The following is a 20,000-nucleotide window of genomic DNA, read 5'->3' as shown; positions in this document are numbered from 1 at the left end:
GCGCAGTCAGCGCCTCAAAGGCCGGCACAGCTATGCGCGCGCTGGCTGCTCGACTTTTGCTGGGCAGGAGACCCAGTTTTGCAGACACGCTCATGATATCAAAAGTCTCAGCGCTTTGGAGGTCATTCATATATATATATATATATAGCAAATACCCGCCTCGCAGCGAGAAGTAGTGTGTTAAAGAAGTAATGAAAAGAAAAGGAAACATTTTAATAATAACGTAACATGATTGACATTGTCATGAGTGTTGCTGTCATATATATGCCTGCCTAAATAAGTCACCCTCGCTTTGCTCTTACTTTATTTACCGCTCATTTAATCATGGCTAGTGGCGGAAAAATTATAAAATGGAAGGAGGATGGCTTTACCAAAACAATTATTGATGGCTTAATCGATTATTCATAAAGCTTGAATTGGTGATCTGTTTTCTGTGTTAACCTCATATTTTTTCATACTTCTTCTCAAACTAAGGTGGTGCGAGGGTAAAATGAATCGGGATGCGCTTGATCAATGTAATCGTGTACCAGGAAATCATGCATTGACAAAAGCTCCCTTGCTTGTAATGCAAAGTGTGATTAAATGCATTATTTTTAACGTTATGGAGCACATGCATCAAGCTTCTCAGCTGTGCTTGTGCTAAGAAAAGGAAAGATTTTAAAAATAACGTAACACGATTGTCAATGTAACCTTTTGTAAGTAGTGCCTGGAGGATTCAGTGTGGAGAAACTCTATAGAGACAGCGTGTGTATTAACTTGTGGATTTTTCTGTGAGTATTTGGTGGCAGTCTGACGAAGTTGCTTCGGAAGACAGCGTTAGCTGAGCTCAGCTCAGAGCCAAATGAGATGAATGGGAGGGGAGATGATGACGTGACTCCCCCACCCGCCTTTAACTGTCAATCCCCACAAACACAGTCTCTCGAATTTGCATAAGCACACCCCTTCACCTACAATTTTAACTTAGTTACAAAGTGATCAAAACTCGCTTATATCCCGTCCCTCTCATTAAACTTGTATCCCGCATTACCTGTGGGCATGTGAAACGCCAGCGTAGCCTGTCTATGAACTTAATTTAAAGTTTAGGTTTACACCTTGCTTTCTTTCGAGGTAGCAGCACTCATGAATATGGTAGTATATGTCACTCGCCGCTTCTTATTGTTTCGCTGCCTTCTCAATTATATAATGCATGTTTTCTTAAGCGCTTTTGGAGGTCTTCCTGGTTTTCTACGCGACTGCGCTGACAGTCAGTTCACGGATTACGGGAGGCGTGATGATGTCACACAAACCCCCCACGCCATTCCAGCTCAACTCCATTACAGTTAATGGAGAAAAATACCTTCCAGTTATGACCATTAGGCGTAGAATTTCGAAATGAAACCTGCCCAACTTTTGTAAGTAAGCTGTAAGGAATGAGCCTGCCAAATTTCAGCCTTCTACCTACACGGGAAGTTGGAGAATTAGTGATGAGTGAGTGAGTGAGTGAGGGCTTTGCCTTTATTAGTATAGTATATATATGTATATATATATATATATATATATATATATATATATATATTAAGGGTGCAACGATACATGTATCGATATTGAACCGTTCGATACAGTGCTTTCGGTTCGGTACGCATATGTATTTAACGATACAAAATTATATACAGTAATCCCTCCTCGATCGCGGGGGTTGCGTTCCAGAACCCCCCGCGATAGGTGAAAATCCGCGAGGTAGAAACCATATGTTTGTATGATTATTTTTATATTTTTTAAGCCCTTAGAAACTCTCCCACACTGTTTATAAATATCCTCCGCACAGTTATACAGTAAACCCTTGTTTATCGCGGTTAATCCGCTCCAGACAGATAAATGAATTTCCACGAAGTAGGATTTTTAATTTATAAATCTAATATTTTCGCAGTTAGAGCATAGAAAACCTGTTTACGACCTTCTAAATACGTTTTTTAACATTATTAGAGCCCTCTAGACATGAAATAACACCCTTTAGTCAAAAGTTTAAACTGTGCTCCATGACAAGACAGAGATGACAGTTCTTTCTCACAATTAAAAGAATGCAAACATATCTTCCTCTTCAAAGTGCGCGTAAGGAGCGGAGAATGTCAGAGATAGAGTAAAGTAAACAATGAAAATCAATAGGGCTGTTGCGCTTTTAAGTATGCAAGCACCGCGATAAAGCAGCTGCAATGAAGGGATCAATCACGAAGGTAGCCTTTCAGCATTTTTACAGGAGCGTCCCTATCTTCTAAGCAAACAGCCTCTGTGCAAAGCCCTCTGCTCACATCTCCTCCGTCAAGCGCAGAGAACGTCAGAGAGAGAGAGAGAGAGCGCGAGATTAAAGCAAACAATCAAAAAATCAATAAGTGTGCTTTTGGACGCACCTCGATAAAGCGGCATTTCTTAGAGGGCGTCCGTATCCACTAGGCAAAAAGCTTGTGTGCAAACAACACCTCAGCACACACCCTCTCCGTCAGGCGCAGAGAATGTCAGAGAGGGTGAGATAGAGGCAGAGACAAGCAAACAATCGAGCACCGCGCAGGAGGCATATCTTATAGCATTGAGGAGTTTTAGTTAATATGTAATACGTGCTCTGATTGGGTAGCTTCTAAGCCATCCGCCAATAGCGTCCATTGTATGAAATCAACTGGGCAAACAAACTGAGGAAGCATGTACCATTGGGTGTTTTTGTTTTATATTCTACCAAGTATAGAAAATACAGTCAGGGATCCCCAAATAATGCAGAACTGTATGTGGTTGATACCTTAATTTTAGAACATTTCAAATGTTTCAAAATATATTTAGGAAGGCATTTCTGTGCAATACATATTTTTATTTAAGTTGTTTTTGTTGTATATGCAGCTAAGTGCTAGCACTCCAGAAGATGAGTGTGAGGGGAGGTCCATCAGAGAGTGGTTCATTTTATGAGGACATGATATGTTCAATACGCTCCTGAGAATATACCCCAGAAGAAGGGTATAGCATAGCTTTTATTTTGGAAAGGGACCTTTCTCTGTAATAAACTCGTTTCCAAACTCTTTTATTTTTTATTATTTTGTTTTTTCAGCAAAATTTAATTTAAAAACTGTATTTTTGAGTTAAAAGAAATATATATAATTTTAATAAATTACAAATTAAAAAAGGCATGAAAATTTTTTTGTATCGAAAAAATATCGAACCGTGACACCAAAGTACCGAACCGAACCGTAAATTTTGTGTATCGTTGCACCCCTAATATATATTATATATATATATATATATATTAATGAGTTCCACTGAACGAATTGACAGTGAGTATACAGAATATTAAAATAATGAACTTGGATAGAAATGTGGTACTTGTGTACTAAACGGATGGATGGCATGACTAAGGAAAACAGAATTGTTTTAACGAATTCATAACATATTGATAGATAGATAGATAGATAGATAGATAGATAGATAGATAGATAGATAGATAGATAGACCGACCATGTGGAGGTCACTGTCATCCATTTAGAATACAAGTATCAAAATCTTTTTTAGACAAAACAAAAATAGCACTTCTCCAGTAAAATAATCAATTTGAATGCAGTTGTCAGTATTGATGTGCACACACACCAACATGTACGCTTTCTGTTCAGTGATTGTTTGCAGTGTTAAATAAAACTCTGTACCAGTAATGCTTCACATTATGAAACAATCATGAAGCGAAGCAACACACAGATTTCTATTCCGCCATATTCTATCAGAAAACAGATGCATCGGAAATCACGTTTTCTAAAGAAGCACACTTTTCAGGCCTTTAAAAAAATACACTTACTTGAAATTTGATCCACCAAAATTCGCATGTACATTAAGTGACCCTTCAGTGTTTCATTTCATTGATCACAGCACAAAGTGACAACCGGGTGTTTATCGTGTCTGAAACAAACTCTTTGATTATAGAAATCTTAGAAGGTAACGAAACGTTTCCAAATCAATCAAATAAGTGAAAATACGTAGCGCAGTTTAAATTGTGACATTCATTGCCTTTCTAATTTTAAGCAAGTCTTTTTCTGCAAATACCATTTAGCTTCCTCATTAAAAATTGAGTATGTGACCTACAGTAGAAAAAGCAAACAGTGGCAGATCCACAATTGCTGCCTTTAAGTCAAGTGTATCAAATGGCCTTTTAAATGGGGACACTGAATCGAGTAGAGTGGTGATCCTAAAAATCCTCTTAGCAGGAGTGCTGTAAAGTGTAGCACTTAAAATGCTCAATTATTTTACGCCAGACTGTCACATAATCTGCAACACTTCACTGTGCAAAAAAACACCCCCTGCTACTGCCAGCTGGAGTGCATAAGCAACACAGGAAAAGCTTGGGACTCCAGCGTCATCAATGCCCTTTATCATATTTTTTACCATTGTTGTGGAGCACAATGTACACATAACTTTTCAGAACGGTCCAAGTGCCAAAAAGTTCCTGACATGGATCTGCTATCTATCTATTGTGTGACCTGTATGATAGCCTCAAAACTGCTTTGCATGCAGAATACAATGGAAAGCAACCTTGTCATCTATCCATTCTGAAGTTAACGTGATGATAGAAATTAGACAAACATCTGTGCTCCAAATTGTTAGTGGTGAAGCGGACAGCAGTAATGTCGTGCAATAATCTTTGATAAGACGATCTCTGTGATGTGGACTCGAATTTGAATGCTGCACTTGGGTTAAAATACATTCAGGAGGCACCGAAATCTCACATTGTCAACAACCAACAGTGGTTTATAATCAGGAGCAATATACTGGGCAAGCGCTTCTATTAAAATAACAACCTGCAGGTTATTGTTTGACATTTTTCTTCTCTCTTGCTAGAGTCTGCTGTGATGTTGGCAGATGTGTGCTGCCAGAGACAATTTCACTGTGCTCATTTTTATGCTTACCTTCACAGATTACTGCCCACCAAGCTTTGGTTGTCGCAATTATTATATATATCTCCACATTGCAGATATTTTGTGTTCCCTGTGTTTTCTGTTTTTTTTTTTTTTTTTTGCTCTAGGCTCACATAATCGTGCATGTGTGTTAACAGAATAGGATATAGGCATCAGAGCATTTTTACAAGTACAGGAGAATTATAATCGGACCAAAATCTGATACCAGTATCGGTATCATTGCATCCCTAATTCTAATCAAATCAAAGAGCACTTTACCCAGAAGAGAAATGCTACCTAAGAGTCCCTACTGGTACATCGGGGTGACCCACAATGCCTGGTAGAGCTCATCTGTATCTGTACAGGGCAGGAACCAACTATGGGAAACTGCATTGACCATAAACAGGCCAAAGGTTCAAATTTAGTCTGGTGGAACTGTAAGGCAGTAACGCTAACCACAGATCTCTATTCACTTCTTTTATACTCATTAACAAGCATTACTGGTTTGAGCTTTAGCAACAAAAAAAAAGGAATGGCCTTAGGGGGTTGATTTGATTTCAATCCTAACTTTGTAAAAAAAAAAGATCTATTTGTATGGAAAGTTGTGTAATTTCAATAAAATTAATAGAAAAAAGGAATAGACTTGAAGATGCAAATTTTGGGATTTTGTCATATTTTATACAGTTTCAATGAAAAAAGAAAAAGGTTCATAACTTTACTTCTGAGCAATGCATGTAAATATGTATATGGGCTACTTTAGATTAATCCGGTCTCAGAATATTAAGCCATATTATTAAATAAACATACTGATGCTGGTGGCCAGACTTGTCAGTCAGTTAACATTCAATTTACTCTACTACAGACACTTTAACAGAGGAATAGCAGCACGGCAGCATTACAGTGTTCTCCCGCTATATATTGTGTATTCGTTCTCAGCTCGTACTAATTCAGAATCTTCTCCACGGTCAAGGACTCCTATTTGTTCAATTCATTTTTCTCTTTTACTAACCAGACACGTAAAGCCCGACACCGGCCCGATAAAAAAGTAAGGGATGCAAAAATCAAAGCGCCGTGTGACTGCAAAATCACTGCAAGAAAAGGAATAAATAGGAGCAGGCAGCGAATAGTCTGGATGATATGCAGTAGAAATGGGACTCGATAACGTGAAATGAGCCGCAGACACAGACAACAGTGAACAACAAAGACTGATGGATTCATTCAAACAACGTTCGGCGGTGGGCCGATAATCACGGACGCGCTGTTCGCTTCTCACTCAAGTCAAAGGGAGAGAATGAAAACTCACACATCCACAAGGCGTCTTCCTCAAAGATGGAACACTTGCCCTCTCTCCGAGCGGTTGGATTTTATTAAACTCGTTTCACCTCCTACCTTGCTTACAAACAGCTGTACAGCAGCTTTTTCTCTCGCACGGTACCTGTCACTACCCGATCTACGTACGTGCCGGCCCGATCCGCGAGCGCAGGCGTATTGAAAGCCTAACATGCCGTAAAGTGTTCACGCATGCGTTAAGCAGGTTGGGCAGTAACGTAACATGTGTGAGGACGTGGCGCTTCAATACGCACGCGTGCGTTCTGATCGGGCCGGCAACGGCGACCGCAGACATATAATTACATAGAACCTGAATGTCGTACGTCAACGTCGCCGTCATATTGCGAGTGGCACTGCTGTGGCGTGAAGTAGTGGATAAAGATGCCTCATGCATGTGCTGCTTGGGATTGTACAAACCGCTGTACGCTCCAAACAAGATCCCGGGGATTATATTTCATAGGTAAGGCTGAACAATTGTTTTGGTTATATTTGGCCATTAGAAAATCCCGTTTTATAATCTTAACTTTTGCTACACCAAGCTAAGCTAGCAAAGCTATGCATTTATGTGCTCAAGTGAGCCTCCAAACAACGTTTTGGCTAAACGTATTTAGTCAATAACTATGTAGATTGTTGTTAGCTGTTAACATTTCTCAAACTTTGAAGTTTTCCCAAAGAAATCCACCTCAGGAAGCAGTGGGAGGTAGCCCTTAGACAGGATTTTGAGAAAGCTGTCTTGTGATGTGTGCCGTGCTAGTTTGGTAACAGATGCTGTACTGGCATTATATGATCAAAGCTACCACTTGCTCATATTAAAAAACAAAGGAGGTTTGATGGGTACTCAGTGTACTGCCCTTACACTTAAAGTGTTATTTTTTTTCCATTTTCAGTTTTATCCCTTCTCTTTTCTCCTAATTGAGATTGTTTCCAGATGTTTTTCCTCTCTATGGGAAGCTGATGCAAGTTCTGATTTACATGATTTATTTCTTTATAGGACTGCATGGAATTGGATGGTATGCCAATGTGGTGAAGATTCTTTTTTTTCCAAAAATGGTGTATTTTAATCTATTTCTGTATTTGATAATTAAATATTAATAAGCATTTGAAAATGGAAAAAAAAGACAGAGAGAACCAAAAAACGCCAAGCAGAAGTTTCATTGTAGAACATGACAGACACAGTTGAAGAACACAAAGCAAAAATCACTGAGTGGTTTAGTGGTACAATGAACAGAAAATCTAATATCAAGCATGATATTTTCCCAATAAAAAGCCACCAAGATAACAGTTACTTACACAATGCTGTGAAAAGGAGAAGGTTGCTCTACAGTGTCTAAGGGAATATCTGAAATATTGTATTTGTAAAATCACATAAAGAATGATAACACAGATAGATATTTAGGTCAGGTGAGCGTGGTATCAATTCCTTCATCCTCCAGGAACTGCCTGCATACTCTCGCAACATGAGGCTGGGCATTGTCATGCACCAGGAGGAACCCAGGAGCCACTGCACAAGCTTAGGGTCTGACAATGGGTCCAAGGATTTCATCCTGATAACTAATGGCAGTCAAAGTGCCATTGTCTAGCCTGTAGAGGTCTGTGCATCCCTCCATGGATATGCCCCCCCCTCCCCAGACCACCGAACTGGTCATGCAAAACGATGTTACAGGCAGCATAATGTTCTCCATGGCTTCTCCAGACCCTTTTACGTCTGTCACATGTGCTCAGGGTGAACCTGCTCTCATCTGTGAAAAGCACAGAGCACCAGTGGTGGACCTGCCAATTCTGAGATTCGATGGCAACTGCCAATCGAGCTCCATGATGCCCATTAGAGGACGTTGTAACCTCAGACCACCCTCATGAAATCTGTTACTGATTGTTTGGTCAGAGACATTCACACCAGTGGCCTGCCTGCTGGAGGTCATTTTGTAGGCTCTGGCAGTGCTCATCCTGTTCCTTTTTGCCCAAAGGAACAGATACCAGTCAGTCCTGCTGATGGGTTAAAGCCCTTCTATGAGGGGCCCTGTCCAGCTCTCCTACAGTAACTGTCTGTCTGTATCCTGGAATCTTCAGAGTGTGCAGGGGGACATGTATTGATGTGCCATCCTGGAGAAGTTTTGTTATGTTACAGCCTTATTCCAAAATGGATTGAATTCATTTTTTTACTCAGAATTCTACACACAATACCCCATAATGACAACGTGAAAAAAGTGTACTTGAAGTTTTTGCAAATTTATGAAAAATAAAAAAACTGAGAAATCATATATACATAAGTATCCACAGCCTTTGCCATGAAGCTCAAAATTGAGCTCAGGTGCATCCTGTTTCCCATGATCATACTTGAGATGTTTCTGCAGCTTAATTGGAGTCCACCTGTGGTAAATTCAGTTGATGTGACATGATTTGAAAGGCACACACCTGTCTATATCAGGCCCCACAGTTGACAGTTCATGTCAGAGCACAAACCAAGCATGAAGTCAAAGGAATTGTCTGTAGACCTCCGAGACAGGATTGTCTCGAGGCACAAATCTGGGGAAGGTTACAGAAAAATTTTTGCTGCTTTGAAGGTCCCAATGAGCACAGTGGCCTCCATCATCCGTAAGTGGAAGAAGTTCGAAACCACCAGGACTCTTCCTAGAGCTGGCCGGCCATCTAAACTGTGCGATCGGGGGAGAAGGGCCTTAATCAGTTTGGTGACCAAGAACCCGATTGTCACTCTGTCAGAGCGCCAGATGTCCTCTGTGGAGAGAGGAGAACCTTCCAGAAGGACAACCATCTCTGCAGCAATCCACCAATCAGGCCTGTTTGGTAAAGTGGCCAGACGGAAGCCACTCCTTAGTAAAAGGCACATGGCAGCCTGCCTGGAGTTTGCCAAAAGGCACCTGAAGGACTCTCAGACCATGAGAAACAAAATTCTCTGGTCTGATGAGACAAAGCTTGAACTCTTTGGTGTGAATGCCAGGCATCACATTTGGAGGAAACCAGGCACCGCTCATCACCAGGCCAATAGCATCCCTACAGTGAAGCATGGTGGTGGCAGCATCATGCTGTGGGGATGTTTTTCAGCGGCAGGAACTGTGAGACTAGTCAGGATAAAGGGAAAGATGACTGCAGCAATGTACAGACACATCCTGGATGAAAACCTGCTCCAGAGCGCTCTTGACCTCAGACTGGGGCGACGGTTCATCTTTCAGCAGGACAACGACCATAAGCACACAGTCAAGATATCAAAGGAGTGGCTTCAGGACAACTCTGTGAATGTCCTTGAGTGGCCCAGCCAGAGCCCAGACTTGAATCTGATTGAACATCTCTGGAGAGATCTTAAAATGGCTGTGCACGACGCTTCCCATCCAACCTGATGGAGCTTGAGAGGTGCTGCAAAGAGGAATGGGCGAAACTGGCCAAGGATAGGTGTGCCAAGCTTGTGGCATCATATTCAAAAAGACTTGAGGCTGTAATTGCTGCCAAAGGTGCATCGACAAAGTATTGAGCAAAGGCTGTGAATACTTATGTACATGTGATTTGTCAGTTTTTTGTTTTTAATAAATTTGCAAAAACCTCAGGTAAACTTTTTTCATGTTGTCATTATGGGGAGGTGTGTGTAGAATTCTGAGGAAAAAATTTATTTAATCCATCTTGGAATAAAGCTGTAACATAACAAAATGTGAAAAAAGTGATGCGTTGTGAATATTTTCCGGATGCACTGTTTTATAAATAACGTATATATATATATATGAGTATATATATATATATCTCTATCTATCTATCTATCTATCTATCTATCTATCTATATATATATCTCTATCTATCTATATATATCTCTATCTATCTATATATATATAGCGCATAGAATACCCGCGCTTCGCAGCGGAGAAGTAGTGTGTTAGAAGAAGGTACGAAAAAGAAAAGGAAAAATTTTAAAACTAACGTAACATGATTGTTAATGTAATTGTTTTGTCATTGATATGAGTGTTGTTCTCATATCTATCTATATATATATTTCTCTATCTATCTATATATATATATATATATATATATATATATATATATATATATACCAGCTTTGCAGCGGAGAAGTAGTGTGTTAAAGAAGGAAAGAGAAGAAAAGGAAACATTTTAAAATAATGTAACATGATTGTCAAAGTAATTGTTTTGTGTATTTGGCGGCAGCGTCACGAAGTTTTTTTCGGTAGCCATCCATCCATCCATCCATTGTCTAACCCGCTGAATCCGAATAGGGTCACGGGGGTCTGCTGGAGCCAATCCCAGCCAACACAGGGCACAAGGCAGGAACCAATCCTGGGCATAGGGCCAATTTAGAATCACCAATCCTAACCTGCATGTCTTTGGATTGTGGGAGGAAACGGAGGCGCCGGAGGAAACCCACGCAGACACGGGAGAACATATATATATATATATATATATAAGTATATATATATATATATATATATATATATATAGAGAAAGGCTTTGGTTTGGGATATAACAAAATACCAGCTGCAGCGAGAAGTAGTGTGTTAAAGAAGCAATGAAAAGAAAAGGAAACATTTTGAAAATAACGTAACCTGATTGTCAATGTAATTGTTTTGTCACTGTTACACACACACACATATATATATATATATACTAGCAAAATACCGTGGTAGCAGCTGAAGCGCTGCATTATGTGGACCAGCGCTTCATATACCCGGCTAGTGTGTTAAAATAGTAATGAAAAGAAAAGGAAAATCAAGGATTTTAAAATAACGTAACATGATTGTTAATGTAATTGTTTTGTCATTGTCATGAGTGTTGCTGGCATATAAGTAGTAATATGTCAGGCACCTTCTGTCAAACTGTCAATGAAAATTTGATTGATGACCTTTGATGACCTTTAGCCCTGCCCTATGTTGATTGATGACCGCAAGTCCCCTCCAAACTGTCAACCACCTGTTCGCACCCCTCCTTGCCCCCAACCCCCCTCCTTGCCCCCACCCCCAACCACCTGCTCGGTCACCTGTTTTCCCAGGAAACTGTCAAGGGCTATTTGATGGATAGCCCCACCCCTCCTTGAACCCCCACTGCACCCCCACACCCATCCACCTGTTTACCCCAGGAAACTGTCAAGGGCATTTTGATGGATGTCTGCCCCTCCTTGAACCAACCCCCCGCTTGGCCACCTGTTCTGCCCCATCTCACTAGGGCAAGTCCAGACATGCCCCAGGTCTGCCTAGGCCCCCGCCCCCCTTGAACCCATCACCAGCCCCCAACCACTTCCCAGTCCCCCTCTTCCGAAGACAAGTTCAGGCATGTTGCAGCCAGACCCGGGACAAGTTCAGACATGTTCCTATCCATACCCAGACAGCCTAACCTGTTGGCTGGCCCCCTTCTTCCGAGGACTCTCAGAGCAGACAGCCCCCCCGCGTGCGCCCACGAGCTGGCCAGTGCAGAAGCTCTACGCGTATGTGCAGGCAAGGTCACGTAGTTCGAAGCACACAGAAAGGATCTCTCTCTCGCTGTTCACACTGAGCCCGGAGCGTAGCTAGAGCCGTCAGTGCAGGCCATATGCTCGGAGCACTGACACGGGTTGAGTCAGACCCTACTGACACTGTGAAAGCGCGACTGCCTTAACAAAGTGCTGTGCTTCGATAACCCATTACCCCTCCTCCCCTGCCCGCTCCGCGCTGATTCAGTCCAGTGAGCGTAAGCCCCCCTTCTACTATCCCCATGCGCTGGGCACGCAGCTTGTTCCCAAGACTCATGGATCTTTAAAAGTTAAAGGCTTTCATGATAATGTGTAAAACACAAGATAATTAGTTCGATGTAAGCCCTTTAAAAATCACACAGTAAAATAATATGCAGCAGTTCCCATTTAAATCACATTTGAGACGTCTACATGCTAAATGCTATATAAAGTAATATATTTATAATTTGTATTTAAATCGATCTAAAACCATCCCTTGTTCTATCTATGGTAATCCTCCCCCCAAAAAACGAAGAAATCCGTTTAATTTTTCTAAAAGTTTGATTGCCTTAATCAGATCGGATATCTGGGGCTAGAAAAAAGCGAATTAAAGTACTCTTTGGCAAAACCGCTTTTTCCAAAGCACAACGCACCACCCAATGCCCACCTCCCAACTCCGGCCGCCTGGAGCTAAGGTAGTGGGTGTAGGGGAATTGTTGTCGATTCACACTTCAGCTGTTAGGACGGCTCAGGCCGTTTATGACCCTTAACCTCGGGGCCTAGCAAACTTTGGGAAAGGTGAAAAGGTCTTATGGAGAAGCGTGCAGCTGTTTAAAGAAATCTACGGGTTACAATGGATTCTATTAAACAAAATCTGGACTTTTCATCGTCCATCCAAAGGTGTGGATTTAAACACCGAACAATGGACATTACACGGGTGTCCAGTTAAAATGATGGGCAAGTATCTGTTACCACAGATCACCATGCACATTTCAAAAAATACCGCTTTTCTGGGTATATAAATAAGTGTTCAGACAGGTCCATTACTCAGCAGGCCGATAATACTGAAAGAGGACACCGAATCTTGTCGGAAACATCAAGGATCACGGTATGGCATATTTTTGATTATTATATGCACCAAACAAGTATGTTTTTAGAAAACGGATGGATGAACCCTTCTATTTTATCCTTACTATGAATAATTTCCAAGTTTATTCTCAAGTGCGTGCGTGCGCGCACTCGTGTGTAGGCACATGAGCGCGCTCGTGTGTGCGTATAATATAAGATGCAGCATTTATTTCTATCTATCTGCGTGTACGATGATTAATGTACAAATTCAAAGGACTGAAGCAAACAATATTAGTTTTTTCATACCGAAACGGGCTTTACAATAAAGTAGTTTGTCTCAACGTCTGAAAATTCAAACCGAGCTTCTTCTCTGAGAATATTCAGGCATGGTTTAAAAGCGCAGGCCGGTTGTGTATCAGCTCTGGCGTAGTAAGAGGCCAGTATTCTGAACTACGTACAGAAAGGACCGTTTGTGAAATGCCTACTCTTTCGAATCGGGCTCACTGTAGCAGGGGAATCTCTGCCCCGGGGTCCGCATGTTTTTAAAAGTCTGGGAAATCGAAACATTTTAACTTTATAAACTCTCATTTGTTACATCCGGTTGGAGACAGCCTCCAATGATGAACGGGATCCAGGAGCATATATCGAAGCGAATGCTTAATAGACATAAGGCAACTGTGTTTTCATTCATTTCGCTAAATGAAAAGTAATTATTTTAATACAAAATAGTAGCCCCCAAAGACCGGGTGATTTTAGATGTGCGAGTAATATAATGAAGTTATTTTTAAAAGTAATCCCACACTGCACAAGAGAGACAGATTCCACGTGTGTTTTAGGATTTGCTGTGGTCAGAGATGATTTTAATTTTTTTTTCCTCAGCTCATTTCTATAACATAGGAGCCTTTTGACAAAGGAAAATCTGTAAATACACTTGTGCATTTTAAACGGAGATTTAAGAAAGCAGGTATCTACCTTAGCCAGATTACTCACCTTATCCCAGTTTTGTACGTGCATGTAAAAGTACTCACTGTTGTTACACTAGCACAAAATTGATATTTTCTGTCTACTCAAAAAACTAAAATTATTTCTATTAAGACGGGTGATAATTGGAAAACATTTCACTATTTTTTAATTAAAAAGTTAAAAACAGAAAAGCCCAATTATGATTTTTGTTTTGTCATGCTAGGATCCTAGGGTGACATTTTTCCCCTTTATACTCTCTCTTATGTAGACCTTAACACATATTCTTACCAAAATAGTTCATCACTTCCCAATTCCTGTAACTTCAGGTAATTAGACAGAGCTCCATAACAGGCAAGAGAAAAGTATTATAGGTCAAATACACAGTGCCATAAAACCAAAGCATTGAACGCCACACAACCTGGTGTTGCTAGATGTTTCAGTTTTTTCCAGGTAACAAAATACATTTTCAGTAGCCATGTAAAATGACCAGTTGCTTTAACATGAAAATAAATCATCTTTAGAAAATAAAGTATCTAAAAGCATCTTTGTAAAGGTCAGATTTTAAAACATAAGAAAAATCCTTGTTTCCAAAAGAGTTCTGCCCATTTTTTCCCCAACAGTTTTCTTGACGGATCTTTGGAATCATCATAGCCTTTCTGATCACATCCACCCCAAACATAGCATACAACTTTAATTTCTGTACTCATTTTAAATGATAACAGACAGTATAAAGTCCCTAAAGGAACTGGAGACATCTGATATCTTCTATCATATATTTTTTTGCGAAGAGTTTTCATAACAGTTTTAATCGCGCCCCCTAACATTTTTTTGAAAGTAGCCCACTAATACCAATATGTCCTTTTTTTAAATTAATGATATACCATAGATGCATATTTTATTATAACTACTTAACTTTTATCAACTTGTATCTAACTCAATATTTATTTTTCTAGTATCAGAATGTAGTTCAAGTTATTTTGTTTTCAGTTCAATAGATGTATTTTTCATATTTTTGATACTTTTTCTTTTTTTCACATCTTTGCGCCCCCTTTTTGTTACTTCGCCCTCCCTAGGGGGCCATCCCCACAGTTCGAGAACTACGGTTGTAGGAGATTATTTGTAAAACACTCTGTGGCACTTGAAGCTAAATTAGATTTCCTTAGTTATTCAGCCGTCCATCGGTGTTCCATTTTTGTTATAAAATTGTATTTAGTCTCTATTTACTAAACATTTTATGTTGAATAGAAAACAGTTATCTTGTTCAGGTTTTAATTTAATACCGCATTTTCATCCACAGGCTCTTTGATACTCAGGATGCTTTGTATAATACAAAGTTTTAGAAATTTCTGTTAATGCTTGGTAACAGGCTTCCATTTTACATCAGTTATGAGCCCCTGAAAAATAAGAATGGTTATAGTATGTTATAGGAGCCTATACACTACAGGGCTGATGATTAGGCTTATGCTGGACACGTTGGGCAAATCATGATGGAAAATGTTTAGTGAATAGTTACATAATATTATATGTGTTAGCACAAGGATTAAAATTTTACTAAAATTTTTTTGGTTTATTCTTTCTTTTAGGTAGTCCAGGTTACATAGGACAGCTATCATTGAAAACTGCTTTTCCCATCTGTTTGTGAAAAAGCACCCTTTGTTTCAGTAGCATTCAGGGTGAAGGGGATGCAAGTTTAAACTGTGATTCCAAGAGTCAACAAGTGTCTGCAATCTTATTGAATACGAGTCAAAGGACCAGGGTTTGTACCGGGATCATAGTCAGGGTCAGAGTTAAGATAGACATTATTATTCCAAAATGTAACATTGACTCGCCCATATCACAAATATAAGGCAGTAAAAACTAAAGTTTACAAATACTAAGTTTAAGATTAAACTTATTGCAGAAAAAAGAAAAGTTGTTCTTGATAATGCAAGAACTTTCCCAAAAGTCCGGATAAAAGGAGGAAGATTAAATAAATAAAAATATATGAAAAAGAAGAACAGATTATACCTTGATTTAGTGACAGCATGTGTTTAAACTCCCTTTGAGGACAATAGTCCATCACCACCCCTTGGGGCAGCTGGAGGAATTAATGAGGGAGAGGAAGAAGATGGTCCCGATGATTTTTAAAAATGAACAGTTTCAGCCAGAGAGGGATGAAGAAGCGGGAAAAGGGATGCCTCATAAGCCCCGATTCTGACCCCTCAGGGTCAAAAAACATGAATATGAAAGGATGGAATTTCAAGCACCATTAATACAAGTGCCCTTTCCGCAATATAATGTACAACAGCCTGACTCAGAATAAAATTGTCCCACCTTCATGGTGCAAAGAAACTGGGACCTGCAAGAATTAAAAGAGGTGGTGCAGGAATTGCTGAACCAGTTCATGACAATGGAGAAACAATTAGATGAAATATATAAGCCAAATACTGCAGAATGGATTCAGGTCCTTAGAAGGAAGGTCCAGGCTGAAATGATGTGAGAGTGCAATGGACAGAGACTCTGGGACGACAGCGGGTTGATAGTGGCCAGTTCAGTGTTCAGTGGACAGTTACGAGCACAAATAAAAGCAAAATATATCAGCCCTCTAATGCCCAGTGAACTTGTTTGGACAAGACTTGATGGTCCGCCTGTGCCTTTGCATTTCAGTTACGAATAAGGGAGTGAAGGTTGCATCAAAACAGCACACCGCCCTTGCACTGACCACCACCATTACATGCTTGTATGCTGCCTTGATTGTTCATGTTTGTCTCAAGAACAGCAAATATCTCTGCTGTCCTGGGTTCCTCTTGGATTACAGTATTCAAAATCATTTTACTGTATTGCATGATTTTTGGACTGTATTATGATGAAGTCTGACTCTTGGACTTTTCAGCTGCTGTTTTCAGAAAAAGAGTCTGCCTAACGAACTGTTATATCTCAGCAAAACTGGCTGGAGCAGTATTACTCTTTTTACAACAATCGCTTTTCTTCTGGAGTGGTTTTACCACATAATCCTCTCGTTTTCAGTGGCATAATGTGAGACAATGGGTAATAGCATGTCCAGAAGGGGAGGATTGGGAGTATGTGGGACCTAACATTTAGTTCACCCAGATAGATCTGTTAAGAAAATAGCAGTAGAACTAGTTGTACCTGTAACCCGATCCGTTCTGTCATTTATCTTTCACTTCTCCACCTAAACCCATGCTGTTTACCCTTAAAATTTTTAGTTAGATTTGCTTCACTAATCTCTCTGGGTGCAAGGGAAATAATATTTTGTCTGAATAGCTCATGCTGAACCCTTGGTCATTTTCCCAAAGTCATCCTTCCGTTTACATTTTGCATAATTTCTTATTTCGTTTGAGGCTGAGACCGTATTACAATTGTTTATGCTGATTTAGTTAAGCGGGGTGCCATTATTCTGATCCAATACTTTCCTATTCTTCCAGTTAGAAAGCATATGATTCATGACGATTCATTCAGGACCTCCGCGGAGTCAATGCTGCTATACACCCTAGGACTCCTATAGTCTCAAACCTTCCACTATTCTCTGTACTGTCCCGGCCACTGCTATGTGGTTTTCTGTTACTGATCTTGTGAATGCTTTCTTTTCAATTACTGTACACCCTGAGTCTCAGTTCTGGTTCGCATTCACTTTTAAAGGGAAGCATTGGACCTGAACTGTGATGCCGCAGGGATATACAGAGGCGCTGTGTGCGTGCATGGGGTGTGTGTGCACATGCGTGTGTGTGTGTGTATGGACAAGAATTAGAAAGATAAAAAATTGAAAGGTTATTGGCCAAAGGGGGGTGGTGTCCTGGTGTAATATGTAGATGAGTTGCTTTTATGTTCTGAGGCTCAGGAATAATGCGAAGAAGACACAAAGGCTTTGTTGGTCTTCCTAGCGGAAATCGGGCACAAAGTGTTCCGGAAAAAGTTGCAACTGGTTGAAAGAAAAATTAAATACCTGAGTCATGATTTGACTTCAGGGGAATGTGCACAGTCTGCAAGACGGAAAGTTATGTCTGTTCTTGGAATGTTATGATATTGATATTGCCGGCAATGGGTTTAAAAAAGAGATTTTTTTTTTGCTGAAAAGCACAGCCACTTCAAGATTTAGCGACCTCTTCTAATTTGGTTTTGACTGATAAAATTTCATGGACGGAGCAGGCTGAGAAGGCTTTAACTGATATGAACAAAATTTTGATGTCTGTGCCTGCGTTAAGAGTTCCGGACTATGTTAGTCTCGTCCTTTCACATATTATTCTAAAAAAAAAAAAAAATAATAAATAAAACTGGATCCAGTGGCCGCTACAATCCCGGCCTGTTTGAAAGCAGCTGATGCAATAACAGAGGCCATATTAGCATGCTCAGATGTTGTTCTCATGAGTTTATTAAACTGTTAAGGTACCACATGCTGTACATTCCATCTTAGTACAGACAAAAACATCTCATTTGACAGGTGTGCCTGCGGTAGTGAAGTGTCAAGCTCACACAGGGAAGACGAATCCAGTAAGTGAGGGAAAATGCGCAAGCAGACATGTGGGCAAAGAAAGCCCAGGATCCTACTTCACCACTAACTTCTTTATTTCTATTACAGAAGGAGAAACAAGAGTCACACAAGGATGCAGTATTATCTCTACGAACTGTAGCAACGGAAAAGGAGATAAAGGCGTTGCAGAAAGAGGGATCAGATAAAGCTCTGAAAGGAATTTAGATCCATCCATTAACTAAACATCCTTTTTTCCCCAAAAGTTTTCTTTCTAGGAATTGCAAAGGCTGCGCATGGTTTGGCCCACCCTTCCAGAAGATACAATGATGGCACAGGTGCAACAATACTGTCACGCCCCGGGGTTTTTCTAACTTTGCAGATCAGTTCTGTAAGAGGTCTACATTATGGCGAAGATTTAATGTAGGAAAAGGCTTGCAGGTCTGCGTAGTGCCTTACAGATAGAGTGCATGAACAAGTGAGGGAAACGTGGTGGACTACCTCACTACTGTAAGGGAAATACAATATTAAAATGTGCTCTGTACCTTGTCAAATGTCACTATTGCAAGATGCTCAACTCTAAATCCGGCTACCCTACTTCCCACTGAGGGAGAGGGGGAACCACATAACTGCCAGGATGAGATAACAAAGGTCCTGAAACCTAGTCCGGACCTCCAGGAAACTCTACTAAAAACTCCTTCTCCTTCTTTATGAGGATGGCTGTTCCTTGGGATTGGACGACAGAACACTCTCCACCAGTTATGCAGTGGTCAAGGAAGACCACTTACTTGAAGCAAATCGAATTTCTTCTAGTTTAAGCGCACAAGCAGCTGAGCTAATAGCTCTCACTCGAGCTTGCCAGTTGTCTGAAATGAAGGTCATAACCATTTACACAGATTCCAGATCTGCCTTTGGAGTCTTTCATGATCATGGGGCATTATGGAAATTAAGAGGATTCAAAACCAGTACTGGTAAGCCCATACAACAGCAGAAATTAGTGGAATCCCTTCTCGAAGTTATAACAGAACCATCAAAACTGGCAATACTTAAATGCCAAGCCCATACTGGGAAACAAAACCCAGTCAGCCAAGGAAATGAACTGGCTGACCATTTTGCTAAACAGGCCGCCTGTAATAACACACCAGTCTCTTTATTCCAACAGAAGGATGACAAAAACTCTGATAATCAAATTATTTCTTTACAGAGCGCTAACACTGACCGAGAAAGGATAAAGTGGTCCCGAGAAGGATCCCTCTCTGCTGGGGTCTGGACCCATAAGCAGACTAACAAACCTTTCCTCCCAAAAGCTTCTTTTCCAGGAATGGCAAAAATCGCACACGACCTGGATCATGCAGGAAAAGACGCTATGACTCAGGAAGTCGAGCGACATTGGGAAACCACAGGTTTCTCTACATATGCTGAACAATTCTGCTGACGATGCGCACTATGCCAAAGGTTTAATGTAGGTAAAGGTACTCAGGTAAGCCCCGTCGTCACTCCTAACCCATTGGGTCCCTTTGAACACCTCGAAATGGATTTCATTGAGTTAACACCGTCTAAAGGCTACCGTTATTGCTTGGTAATTGTCGATGTGTTCTCCCGATGGGTGGAAGTTTTCTCTCTAAACATGCAGATGCAAAAACTGTGGCTAAAGCTTTAATAAAAGAAATCATTCCAAGATGGGGAATATCACAGAAACTGCATACCGATAACGGAACCCACTTTGTGAATTCTGTAATAAATGAGCTGACTACTTGGCTCCAGATAAATGTGCATCATTACTGCAAATACCATCCCCAAAGTGGAGGTATTGTAGAAAGGTGCAATGGTACCCTAAAATCAA

The 20,000-nt window shown here is 40.5% G+C and overlaps 1 protein-coding gene across 2 annotated transcripts in view; it reads right to left on the bottom strand.

The window, feature by feature from the left end:
* Positions 1-6,367, bottom strand: part of LOC120533414 (zinc finger protein 501-like) — a 39,777-nt gene extending 33,410 nt beyond the window's left edge. For both annotated transcript variants that reach the window (XM_039760281.1, XM_039760283.1), the window contains exon 1: positions 6,199-6,367. The gene's annotated coding sequence lies outside the window, so the exon portion shown is untranslated. The remainder of the gene's footprint in view (positions 1-6,198) is intronic.
* Between the last annotated feature and the right edge of the window lie 13,633 nt (positions 6,368-20,000).

The sequence above is a fragment of the Polypterus senegalus genome, chromosome 8 (assembly GCF_016835505.1).
Source record: "Polypterus senegalus isolate Bchr_013 chromosome 8, ASM1683550v1, whole genome shotgun sequence".
NCBI classification, from domain to species: Eukaryota; Metazoa; Chordata; class Cladistia; order Polypteriformes; family Polypteridae; genus Polypterus; species Polypterus senegalus.
Note: the sequence above shows the minus strand (reverse complement) of the source record. Positions and strands in the feature narration are given on the sequence as shown.